Source organism: Phoenix dactylifera, chromosome 12, assembly GCF_051530095.1.
Source record: "Phoenix dactylifera cultivar Ajwa chromosome 12, Ajwa_hap1_PhDact_Kaust_v1.1, whole genome shotgun sequence".
In the NCBI taxonomy this organism is placed as follows: domain Eukaryota; kingdom Viridiplantae; phylum Streptophyta; class Magnoliopsida; order Arecales; family Arecaceae; genus Phoenix; species Phoenix dactylifera.
This window is the reverse complement of record NC_143201.1, coordinates 29,656,008-29,669,642: the sequence shown is the minus strand read 5'-3', so window position 1 is coordinate 29,669,642 and position 13,635 is coordinate 29,656,008. Positions and strand designations below refer to the sequence as shown.

Sequence of the window (13,635 nt, the reverse complement as noted above, 5' to 3'; positions counted from 1 at the left end):
TGCATGCATATCGGAGCATCACAAGCTGATGGACATTAATGACTACAACGGAGAATTCTACAGTAGCTACCTAGTTGATGGTGTCCCAGTTTTTAACCCCATATGCACAAGATTGTAGATTTGTAGTTGAGCAGGCAAGGCAACCTGTTGGCGTGCAGAATTGAGTCATTGGGAGTTTACCAGTGGAAAACAAAGTAGGTTAAATGTATCATGTGAGAGGGTGTTGAAATAAGTTGGCTGCAGCCTTTAAACAACTAAAAAGCACCGGTTATCATATATATTTTGCAGTGGTAGATGTGGGAGCTTTTCTAGGGAAGGGTTCTGGTTGCCATGGGGCATGAATATACAACTAGCAATGCAAGCGTTGTCCTTCTTGGGACTTTGACCCAGTGCTAGTCTGAGAGAGGTTTAGAAGAGAAGTCATTTCATGGACAACTAAAGTTTCAGCCTTAATTGTCTTCTAGGAAAAGTTTCCGCTCTAGTTGTTATATTATATATATATATATATATATATATATATATATATATATATATATATATATATATATATATATATATATATATATATATATATATATATATTCAGATAAACTCAACGAGTGCACAGTACTCAGTCATATTTAGTAGTCCACCAAAATTTCCTCTTGAAAAGTTTGTCCCGTGGATATCTTCCCCAACAAATGAACTGGGAGAAATAATGTTAGGCCATTAGATGCGACATTGGTTGAATATCTGCTCTAAATATTTTACTAAGTGATCTAAGCATAATCCGCTTTGCTCTTGTTAAAAGGCAGTGTGAACTTTACGTGTTAATATTAAACAAGGAGATAATGACCCTCATGATATTGGTTACCTTTTTAAAGAGACCATGACTGCTTTATCTCATCAAGACATAGAGATGATTACTTTGGATGATCGTCACCTAATTCATAATTAAATAGCAACCTTCTAGATTCCCGCTAGGTTGTGGGCCGCACTAGATGAACTAGAGAGATTTGGAGTTAAAAGTTCACACTTTCCTAGGGGGGATATATCGAACGATGGGTTTCTTCTGTTATATACATGTTTCAAATCAAAAAAATTTCTTTTGAAATTTTTTTTATGAATATTTTTCTAAAAATTTAAATTTGCATAAATATTTTTTTAAAATTTATATTTATTTCTTTACCTTCATAAATTACTATTTTTACACAAACACCCTTAATATAATAGTTCTTTAACACTGTTAGTAAAAAAACTATATTTATTTTAATTAAAAATAAAATAAAATTTTGAAATTACTTTTTTTTGTCCTCCATCACAATCGCCTTATAAATCTTTTTTTTTTCCATTAAGGGTATTGTAGTCATTTTAATTTGAAACTGTTAATTTTTTAACGGCATTAGATGACGTGGGTACATATGAAAAAATAAGGATAAAAAAAAGGATAGAATAGCAAAACAAATGTTTTACGAGGATATGCATGTAAATATCAATTTTGAAAGGATATTCATGCAAAATTCGATATTGAGAAGGATATTCATAAAAAAAATCTTTTTCTTTTTTGGTATATGGAAAATAAACACTTATAGATACACTTCTTATGTTGATTGAGCCGAGTCATCTTACAAAAATGTTTACCTAACTCTGATCTAACATGTGATGATCTTGGGGTGCCTACTCCCATAAAGCTGGCTGTTCTCTGGAGCAGGGATGGACGTTTTGAGCCCGAGTGTTAGTCATCTAGTTCATCTAATAAAAAGAGGCTACTTATCATCAAATATATATGAAACTTTGGGAGGTTTAAGCCAATAATGAAATATTTTTGTGGCTAATTGAATGTTCACTCTACATTCCCGTATGGATATTGTACTCAGCATAGCATCATGAAGCCGCCCTACTAACCATCTGATATATTATAAATGGTCACACTCCGATTGCATGCATTTCACTAGTTAACCTCTCATGAAACACCTCCTCCCTGATGCTTGAAAAAGATCCCAACCAAGAAAAACAGAAAAGAAAAATAAGAACAAAAATTCTACTTTGACTAGAGATCATCATTCACCAAATCTCCAGTTCTACTCTAAAAAATGGACTCATACACTAGCCCGAATTAAACTTATTTATAAAACTAAAACTCTATAGAAAATTAGCTACATATATCACATTATCATTACAAGTTGGTGGGACCCAGCTACAACTTACCAAATTAGCACATGAAATACTTCATTATGATCTCTCTCCATGTGAAGCCCACATTAAGCTTGACTCGCAAACACGTAGATATATTTGTATGGAGAACGAACTTAAAAAAATTGAGATGAAGTGTGGGCAGATCACATGCGGTTCACTACCTCATTTTTTATCAGTCATCTTGTCAAACTCTGCGACTCATAGTAGAGGAGGTGGGGTGGCAGCGCCCTTCATGCATCCATTAAATGAGATTGGTCGTCCATTCTCAGGACTTCCATGTGAACGTTAACATGGAGACCTGTTTTTAATGCATCCATATGAGTCTTTCAGCCAATTTAAGAGATCTGGCAGGCCTGCAGGACACCAAAATTATTTGAGACTCCATACTTTTCTCCCGTATGTAAGATCCGGACAAGATCCAGAGTCATGTAAATCCATCACTCCATCTCTCTCGAAACGGAATAAAGGAAGGAGATAGCTCAAGTTTTCTCAACTTTTCATTAGTATCCTTTTCCCAGTATTAGTTTATCCTGCGAAGCCATGTCACCAACGAGTCAGATCGCCACAGCAGCTGTCCCTTATTTCTGTGCCACCTTGGGGTCCGGCTCGCAGATCTCTCTCCATGCATGTATGGAAGGAAACCTAAATTTTTCTGGCTATAGGTCCCATCTTCGTCATTAAAGATGCACGCCACTTGCAGACAAACGTAACTCTCATTATTTTAAAGATGATGAGTACCAATAAATAAATAAATAAATAAAAAGAAAAAAACAACACCAAGGCTGGGAGATTCCTTTTCTTTCATCAAGTTGTCCTGCACTTTAGTAAGAATAGCTTTCTAATGAAGGATGCAAGGGGCATTGTGGCATCATTTCTCCCTTTTCTTTAATTTCTTCCTTCCTTGAAATTAAGGTAAAAGAAGAGCTGAGAACCATCAAAGGTCTCTGTTTCTTTTCTTTGGCCTATTCCCCTAGGATCCTCAGCATGGTCAAATAAGGATGCAAGAAAGGAGAGGATACTCTAATGAGGTTGGTAGATATGGACATAGGAAAATGCCAGAGGTGTTGGCATATAACTTGATTAGTTAGGTCACGGGCAAGAGGTCAAATCGCCGCTTCTTTCTTCTTATTTTTGTTCTTCCTTTTAGTGTCTCTTGTAACTTCTTATTAACTGAGAATTTGGTATTCTAAGCTATTATCTGTAACAAGGTTCACAAAATGGAAGGCGGATTCATTCTTAAAGAAGAGAAACCAGCTTATCCACGTAGAAGGAACGGAGTGATAAGAGGAAAGCTTTATCTTCTAATGATTGAAGTGCAACACAAATGAAGACGTTTATGGGTTCCTATATGTATTTTCCTTTTGTCTATCCCAACCATCCACAGCAAAATTGTTGCATTTGCTATGATATAAATAAATCGAGCCAGTTGGGGTATCAACAACAAAAGCTGCATGATGTGAACTTAGTTAAGATAGAAACGGGAAACAGAAACTAATAATCACATAATTTTCTGATTCTCTTTGGCGTTGGAGGAAGGAAGAGAGAAGGTTAGAGAGACGCCATTAATTGGAGAGAGGCTTGAATGGATGAAGCGATTAAATTGACATTTCAAACGTACAAATAGCTACAGCGGGCATTCCCATGGTCGCATCAAGAGGCCGATCGATAACAGAAAACACTCATAATACGCATTCATCAGCCCACTCTTTGAAGCAGCCTTGAGGGGACGGCGAACCGTGCCGAGAAAGACCGCGACAGGTTCTCCGGCTCGACGGACGCCGATCCTTCGTCAAAGTTCTGGGCATATGTGTAGGGATCGTAAGGAACGTGCATCGTGGCCGCCGAGTTTGAGAGCCTCCGTTTCTCCTTGACGATCCTCCGCCACCAACCTCGCCACCTCGTTCCGGTGGCCCGGGCCGATGGGTACTCCAAGTCGTCGGCGAATGTCCGGCTGAACCCGGAGCTCCTCCGGCGACTGTTGCACCAGTTGCCGACGTCGAGAACCGGGTATGCGCAGGATCTCTGCCTCTGGAGCTCTGGATCGTAATCCATGGCAGGGGTGCGCTGGTGGCGGGGTATGACCATATTTATATATATTATAAGCTCTTTGTGGGATTGGGATTTGGATTTGGATTTGGATTTGGGTGCATGGGGATGAAATGATATCTGCTTCTTTAGCGGTCCAAATTGGGAGCCAACCGTTGGCGTCATCAGACGGTTGGTATTTAAGTGTTGCACTCGGTTGGCATGGCTGGTCAGCCCATATTGATGGAACTATTCAATGTTCCACTTGTTCTTTGGGTCCTTGATGAGGATTGCTATTGAGACCATCTGATCCATGGACCACAAGTGAGAAACAATGTCATAGAAATGTCACTTGTTTTGTCTCCTATAAAAGTTTCAAATAATGGCGTACTCCAGCCAGCCAAGAGGACAATATTGAGAAGTTAGTTCTAAATAATGGTGTACTCCAGCCAACCAAGAGGAAAATACGAGAAGTTAAGGTCTTGGTTCCGTCCGTATCCATAGAAGTTGATGTCAAGTTATAATTTTCAAATATCCATGGCTAAAGGGCAGAAAGAAACATGAGCACGGCTCTTATCGCTTTCTTTTTAGTCAATCATTTCAGCCTTGAATCCAAGAGATGGTATGTCGAGCTTCTTACCTCTTTTTTGCTGCAGTTGTTAAGATTCAGTCTCTTATTTATATTTTGTGAGCTATAGGGCTGTTAATGAGCCGAGCTGCTCGGGCTCGGCTCGGGCTCGGCTCGGTAAAAGCCCGGCTCGGGCTCGGCTCGTTAGTCAAACGAGCCCGAGCCCGAGCCCAATATCAGGCTCGTTTACATCCGAGCCCGAGCCCGAGCTCGAGCCCGAGCAGCTCACGAGCCCAAACAAGCTTGGACCATTCGCTAAACAAGGAAACAGCTCCCATTCTCTCATGACCCACGGCCCACGGGCCCACCCAGCCAGCCCCCTTTCGAGTGTGACTCCCGAAGTCCCGAGTCCCGACTCCCAATCCCATGGCCAAATCCCATTTTCCCCAGCCCCCAGGCCCCCCACCGTCGAAAAGGGTGCTCATGCCCTAATCTCCCTCAGACCTCAGTCCCTCTCGAGTCTCGGCCTCTCCCACTCCCAGGCTCCCAGCCCTCCCCCGACTTGCTACGGCTGCCCTAGTTCCTGGATCCGGCGTCTGGCGATCCCCTTCCGGCCTTCCCCGACTTCCTGAAGCCCCAGCTCCGCCGCGCTCCGCCTTCCTTTGCCCGCACGCCGCGCCGCCGGCCATGAATCCCGACTCCACAGACAGCAGTCACAGGCTCACAGACCCCCGACCGGCGACCGGCCGACCCCGACTTGCTGGTGAGTTTCCTCTTCTTTCCTCACGGTCCGTCCATCATCTTTTTGCTCGGTTGCTCCTCAGTTCTCAGTCCGCGGCCGAGCCTCCGGCGCCCGCAGCGCCTGCGGTCGACCCGCGGCCGAGCCTCCGGCGCCCGCAGCGCCTGCGGTCGACCCGCGGCCGAGCCTCCGGCGCCCGCAGCGCCTGCGGTCGACCCGCGGCCGACGTCCGTGCCGGTGGTGCTCGCGGCCGCCCCCTTCTTTCTTCTCTTCTTTCTTTTTTTCTTTATTTCCTTCGTTCTCTCCTCCCGTCCTCCGACGAATGATAGGGATGGGGATGGGGCGCCGGCCGCCGGGGCAGGCTCGGGCTCGGGCAAACGAGCCTCACGAGCTCGAGCCCGAGCCGGAGCTGTGCCAGGCGAGCCCGAGCCCGAGCCCAGCACAGGGCTCGGTACCGAGCCCGAGCCCGAGCCCGAGCCCAGACTTTTATAGAACGAGCCGAGCCGAGCCTGCTGTGGCTCGGGCTCGGCTCGGCTCGTTGACAGCCCTAGTGAGCTATTCCTTTTTAATTCAATTCTCTGTTGAAAAAAATTCTTTTGTAGAAGATACTTGATCTCAACACTAGTTATGAAAGCAGGGGAGTGGCCGATCAGGGGCCATTGGATAGGACATGGCCTGAGGATTCATCATCTCTTTAGATCTTCGGCCGAACACAAGCTAGAGTCGGATAGCATGTCAAAGAACAGGGTGTTTGGTCAACCTTGTCGCCTCACGCCCGCAAACGGCTCTTGGAATGGTCTCATTTTCACACGCTATCCATCATCTCCGGTGGAATTTGTCCGCCATGATATCATATCATCTCGCTAGGTCAATTATATCCACGTTAGTTGATTGCCCAAAATAAAGTTATATACATATACCGATAGAATGGCATGGTTCATACTTGCCTAATATGAATATATTTTATAAAATTAGAAAATAAAATATTTCTAAAGTTATGAGGATACTAGCTAGAGTCGTTTAAAAAGTGTCATCAGGGTGCCCACCAACAAACGAAGCCATTTTTGGAAAAAATAGAAATAACTTCCCAAGGATTTCCAACTGTTATGCCAAATAGTATTTACGAATGATTGAATTAGAATAATGGTTCCTAGATATCTAGAATGGTGGTCCTTTGTGACAAGGTAACTTGCAATTTTTTGGTTGCCTAGAAATCTATAGTCTTGCATTGGCCCATCTATGCATTGGGAGAGATGATCTAACATGCAAGCACTCAATTGTTAATGATTGTAAGACATCTAGTCTTTGTTAGGTGGCATGTTCTTTTGTGTTTTGAAGATATGTATAGCATGTTGTGGCGTGTGCTTGCCACAATTTTAGCCATCGGAAGTCTAGCTCGAGATTACTATTATATAAGTTGTTTGAATGGGGGCTCGGGTTGTATCTTTCATGGGAAAAAATGATTGATCTTCTTTTGTAATTTCGATCATTGGATCGTATCTCATACAGCTTTCAAGTACACCAAAATCTTACATTCATCCATTTGCATAGATCTTGAAGCGACCTTTGCCCAATCTAAGAAAGGAAGGAAGGAGAATCCTTCTTTTACACAAAAGATCCTTGGAGTGAAGGCAAAGAGAGCCATTCCCCTACTTATAGTGAAAGCAACTTGATTAAAATGTTCGTGCATCATATTGATTTAATAAAAAAAATGTGCATATCATTAGTTAAGAGTATGAATGAAGAAAATTTTTGAGCATTTCCATGTGCTAATTACCAGCGGGCGGAAAAGGTCAAAAGCTACATTGGCCTATTTTTATTAGGTCGGATTTTTTAGAGTTATGTAGATCTTAACCATGCACATCACTTCTTCAAGCCGCTCTGTGAAATCAAAAGTGGATCCTCTTGGTTTCATCTAATAAACTGGGGCTTCAACGAATCCAAGCCAATTTGATTATATAAAATAGAATGTTTAAGGTAGGTTTGAATTCCCAAAATCTATGAAAAACCTAATTGTATATAAATCAAGTATACAGCCAGACTCATTTTACTCATTTGATATTTTAGACCCCAAAATGGTTCAAAGTTGGACCTAGGTAAAAACATATCTTGATGCGACCTCACCACTTGAACAACCACTAGGCCCTTAGCTCAAGCTTAAAAATTTTAATAATAAACATTAAAAAAAGGAAGAGGGCTAATTACTGAGAATAAGTTTCGTTTCATATCACTTCTAGAAGGAGGCATGTTTTTTTTGACACTGCATGCAATTGGAAGGTATCTTCTAACAAAGTCACAACACAATTTAGGGATCTCTATAAATTAATCCTGAAAACTTGCCAAGTAAAACAAACACAAATTCCCAGTATTACATCTAGATTTGGGTCTTAGGCATTGAGAAGATACATATGATGCGAGATTTTTCTTTCCAATAATTATTGTTAATACGTAATATGCATGAAAATGAAGCATAAGAAACACTAATCTGAATTGGGACAGGGGAAAAGCTAGCTGAATTCAGATGAGGGTGGCTCTTGAGATCAGGTCACCGGTATCGACATCTAGTAATTTTAGCAAGCAAACTCGATGGCATCCTTAATTATGCTCGGCTTATTTGATTGAAATTTTTGTTTATAATCTATTCATCTTGATAAATAAATTCTTATTTTTGACCAATATACTTTTCTTACTTCAAACTTGTGAGGAGCAAGAATCGAAACAAATTAAAGAGTCTCCTCATTAAAACAAATTAAAGATGGAGCACTTTCAAGATCACTATAAATTATGGGATATGCTTCTGTTGATTTGATCGGTTTAGCTTAAGGCTGGTGGGCTGGGCCCGGATGCCGAAGAGCTGGGCTGGCTCACGGGCTCTTGCTCTCAGTTTATTCTGAGGACTTCTGCTACAAATTTGTGTATTAAGAGGTGAAATCGGACTTGCTCGTGGTCTGTTAAATTTACCAGCAAGGCTTCTGGTTATGATGGAATGAATAAATCATGATTGTTTTAGCTGCGTAATGCCTGCTGAGATGGAGCCCAGCATTCCCATGCACCTCATATACAATATTGAAGTCAGGTAGGGGCTTATATGCAGGAATACCTATCTTTAGTTTGGATTAGTCCCGGCGAGCCCTGTGCCGGAACTAGTTCAAACCATTCATTGACAATGTTTACATATAATACCCTATCATAATCAATATTTGGTGTTCTTGATAGTCGGTTTGAACTACTCCCGGCACGCCGCTTGCGGGAACTAGTCTAAAACTACCTATTAGCATTTTTTCCTTATAAATCCCTGCAGTAGGTCGGAATTATAGGAGGTACTGCGGTAAATCGCTTAACTAATCGACGCGCCATGGCGAGACTAGATCAAACTAGAGGGATGCTTCCAAAGAGCCGCATGCGTGAGCTAAATCTTCTTCCAGAAAAGAAAGAAGGTCCTTGAGGGCTTCATTCCCTCTCCCTTCCCTCCAAGTCCCTTCTTTCTGTAGCACCGACTGCTGGAATTTCTTGTTTCTTGATGAGTATTTGGATCATTTGGAGATTATTTCTGTTATAACAATTCTCAGAAGTACAGAAAATTATCAATAATTAGTTCCTGAGGGCCTCTTATAATTTGAAGAATTCAGACCGTGTCATCGAACGTTAGAGGTGGAATTTCTGTTGTTTTTTCCTTCTACCCATTACTAGAATCCTTGGATGGCTTGGCACAAGATGAGGGACATTTGTCTCTACTAATAATTACTGATTATACGTTGATAAGCTCGATTTAGGGTATGTATTAATGGGAAAACTACTCTTGACTCAGTGATTCCCAAAGGAGGCCCTTCACCTACATGCCTTATATGTACCCGGGACCTACTGCCAATGTTGCCAGCAACAACCCTGGCCAAAAACACAGCTTTCTACTAGAGATTGTATACTACACAGCATGCACCATGGAGCCGTCCATACCGCTAATCACAGTTGCTTATTTTTGAAGTGGTGCACCGAGATGAGCGCTTAATAAATAAAGCCCATAAGAATGAGCGGCTGTGATTGGTGGTATGCATGGCTATGTAGTGCATGTCGTGTAGGATATAATTCCTCTTTCTAAAATATGTCAATCCAACAAAAATCTAACCATGCTCCGGCACTCCAGCAATTGCACTCGGTGCGTGCATTATAGAGTGCAATTCCTACACTCCTAACATTGATAGCTGCTAATAGCAAGCCAAAGCCTTCATATCAGCTGTAGGCCATTTAGCTTCTTATTTTTCGCTATCTCTAATTTTTCAGCTGGGGGATATTTTTCTTCGTCACTAATGCCATCCATCATGGAGGTGCCCATTTACCTTGCCAGTTGGTTAAATAGATCCAGATGCAAAACTCACATTCACTAGGGTTTGGAGGGTTAGAGCTATATGGCTTGGATTTTCAGAATACATAGTATACAATGCATTTTAGCTTTGTGATTATGTTACTGCCATCCACTTTGTGCTCACGGCTTTTTCCATTTCTAGATAATACAAACTCTGTAAATTGTAATTAAAGGTGTAAATTTTCATTTTAAAAGCATGGTTATTGATTTTGTGCTTAAACCAACAACTTTCACAAGTACTCGTTGCTTTACTATCCATCCATATGTCCATCTATGCACGTAGATACACACACATACAAACGTACATACGCACATGTATGTAGTTATGTACATGTAAGTATATATGCACATATATATGCATCTATTGTACGTACACATAAAACAAATAATATAAGACTATCATGGCACGTTAATTAGGCGGCTCACGATTGCTTAGTTCATGAAACCGTAGAGGAAGACGTACACCCGACTCAGCTTCGCTGACTGCAAATTATGACATAATTACTAACAACACCATAGTAGTATTTCCGGAGGGAAGGCAAAGTAACAGAGGCTCCAACATTTCTTGTTGAAACCAGTCAGTGGACGAGATAGGTAACGAGCAACGCCACGAGCATCAACATGTAAGCAATGCCCTGATCAATCGCCGTACCTGCATTTGAAGAGTAAAAATAACAACTAGCATTTAGATATCATAAATATATAAGAAGCATTAATCTTCCCCAACAACCCAAGAAAAAAAAAACAGAAAATATTGTCCCTAGCTCTAATGGTTTTTTTTCACATCGTCTCTCTTTTGCAACGCTGCATTTTAACCTTGCATGACTTCAAAGGGAGCATAACTCAGGATTCTAAAACCTCTAGAGTCAAAAAATAGTGCACGTAGATGGAGAAACTGAGGACTCACCGTCAATTTTTCTAGCATTTCCTGGATGCGAGGTTACCGTGGATTCACAAAGGCATGGATGCATGAGAGTCGCAAGCAAGATGTATGCGAGGAGGAAAAGTTGCACCTTGATGAAGTCCATCAGTGTCTGGATATATAGGGGAAGAGGTTAACAATCCGGAACGGAGGTGGCGTTTGTTTTTTGAGGAAGAAGACTATGGCGTTTAATTAGAAGGCACGGAGGGACGATGAGATGGACTGGCCCTTGGTCGTGTGCCTCACTCTATTTATAGAACTGTATGCTCTCTACTCCAATACCACGTTGCCAATATTTAATGGTCCAAGTCTCGAGATTGGCAAGATTATCCGGCCGCTTGCTTCGACGAACTTAGACCAGAGATATGCTTGACCTAAGGGACGCTTTGACCGGCCGGCCGAATGGTGATCGATCCATTTCGATCTTTTCCAGCTTCTTCTGCTATGGATTTGTCCGGGACGTGAACCCCACGGTCGGGAAAGGGGAGCTGAGTAACTTCGGCATGGATGATATTAATATGGGCCCATGTGGGTGTGAAATTTTTATTCGATCGGAGAAAGAGATAGATCTCCTTGGCGAACCATCCCGTGAATCATGAGTCTCGTGTGTATTATATACGAAGTCCATATATATATATATATATATATATATATATATATATATATATATATATATATAGTTTTTGGTAGAAATACAAAGTCCATATTAAAAGGAGGCAATTCCTAGTTCATCCAGCAACCATGCAAGTCTTTTGACTCTCGATCTAACAAGGTAACGACCAGTCACCTAAAGCAACTGAGGTGTGGCGCGCAGATGACTTGGAAGGAACGTCTTGATAATTTAAGCCCTTTCTATTAAAATAGAGATACTGTTTTACATCGAAGACATCAATGGTCGGTTAATAATTTTATCCACAGAGCTTTCATGTGGTGATTTATTATCTCGAGGTTATCAATCGAGTTTACTTCCATTATCTCAATAAAATTGGATGCATCTCCCTCCATTTCTCATCCAATATGTGTATATATATATATATATATATATATATATATATATATATATAGAGAGAGAGAGAGAGAGAGAGAGAGAGAGAAGTGAACTAATAAGTATAAAATATATTGCTAACTTTAGCCCTCGATCCTTTTCCTAATGTGGTTCTGCTGATTTGTAATTGTGCTAACAAAGATTGAAATGTGCTTGGTGATATAACCAATCTTACGAAAATAAAACTTAAAGGTATCTTAAAAAAGTAATCAATCTTCTGTTGATCACTTGATATATGGATTAGGAGTTTCTAAATCGTATAATTTTTGGTATACAAGCAATTTAGAGGAAATAGATCATATCCAATGACTCGCATTGTGAGATGGAATTTTTATCATCCAATTTAGATCTGGCCTGATATAAGCATATAGCCAAATAAATTTTTTTATATATATCCATATGCATGTCTGTATGTATTTGAAGAGGGTGCAGCGTTTCTCGGAGGGTGAGGTTAGAAAAAATTGAGATTTGACTGGCCCACTGCTTTGGTTAGATCCTACTCAGAAGTTCAACAGTGTAGTTCATGGGGTCTAAAGTCTCGGACGTAGCTCTCAGAGCGCCCACCCGTCGCTTATAGTCCTGAGAGAAATTACTAGTTGCCTGAGGGGTTCTTTAGATTCCGAAATCGGCTGGTATTATTATATTACAATATTGACTGCTTCGAGAGCCTTAAAAGTTTCAGAATATAAAAGCCGAGGGTATCAATCGGGGAATTGGTGTTGTTAGAATCTGGACATCAGTGGCAGGTGGGAGAAGAGGTCTTAGTCCAAACGTTTACGTTCAAACATTTGCATTTGGCCGGCCAGCAAGCATAAGAAGGACGAGTCAAACTCGTGATACATGAATTTGGACCGAGTCAAATTGAATTTTGAGGAAGACCGCAAAAGATGAAATTGGTGAAGAAAATGTTAAACCTATAACTAGTTATTAGAATGAAAAATAAAGCAGAATATTAAGGAAAACTCATAAATGCTCTCGACATAATGCAGCCGATCTGAAAACATAAGAAATGAAGAAAATGACATGCGGTATTTAGACACAAAACAAAATGCCTTCTTAGCCAATTAAATTGAAACAATGATAAGTAACCAAGAGTTGCTCATCCAACCTAAATCGAGCCACCAGATCATACCCGATACTCAATCTCACCCAACCATACTCGATTCAACCCATCCTATCCCAATCTAATTGACTCTAGCCCCATCCGAAGATGGCTGGCCCAACTTGAAGGGCAAAACACAATGTATGTATCATGAAAACCTAAAATTTACATGTGCACCAAAATTTAATCTAGTTTAAACGGAAAATAAGATTAAGCTAAACCTAATTATTAGGATCATATCCATAACAACCTTTCCCCCTCTTTTTTAGCCTAAGTGCACGTTATGAAGATTCCATCTTACATGGTTGTGCACCTAACTAAAAATACCATTCTTCATAGCGTCCACCATCCCCTTTAGGACCACTTAGTGTAAAATAGCACTCTCATAAATCCACACCCTCATATGTCCCTTATACCGCATCTCCCTTATGCCATATCTCCCTCAAACACCATCTCTTGATACTATCTCTTTTACATTAAGGGCATGTTTTGGTTAGGAGGAGTTGGGATCTAGAATGGGAATCGGAATGAATAACTCCCATTCTAGCTGTTTGGTTAGAGAAAGTCCTATTCACATTCTGATTTCAAGAGAAAATGAGAATATCCCAAATTTCCCAAAATCCAATCAAACTCTCTCTTAGTATTCAAATTCTATTCTAATTTCGATTCTAGTCTCGAGCCAAATGTATCTGGGTATAT

The 13,635-nt window shown here is 40.8% G+C and overlaps 1 long non-coding RNA gene across 1 annotated transcript; it reads right to left on the bottom strand.

The window, feature by feature from the left end:
* Nucleotides 1-9,777: 9,777 nt before the first annotated feature.
* LOC148700539 (uncharacterized) lies at nt 9,778-11,380 on the bottom strand. The gene is made up of 2 exons (XR_015971685.2): nt 10,775-11,380; nt 9,778-10,519 (listed from the first exon to the last, which is right to left on the bottom strand). It is a non-coding gene; the product is annotated as an uncharacterized LOC148700539 (long non-coding RNA).
* Between the last annotated feature and the right edge of the window lie 2,255 nt (nt 11,381-13,635).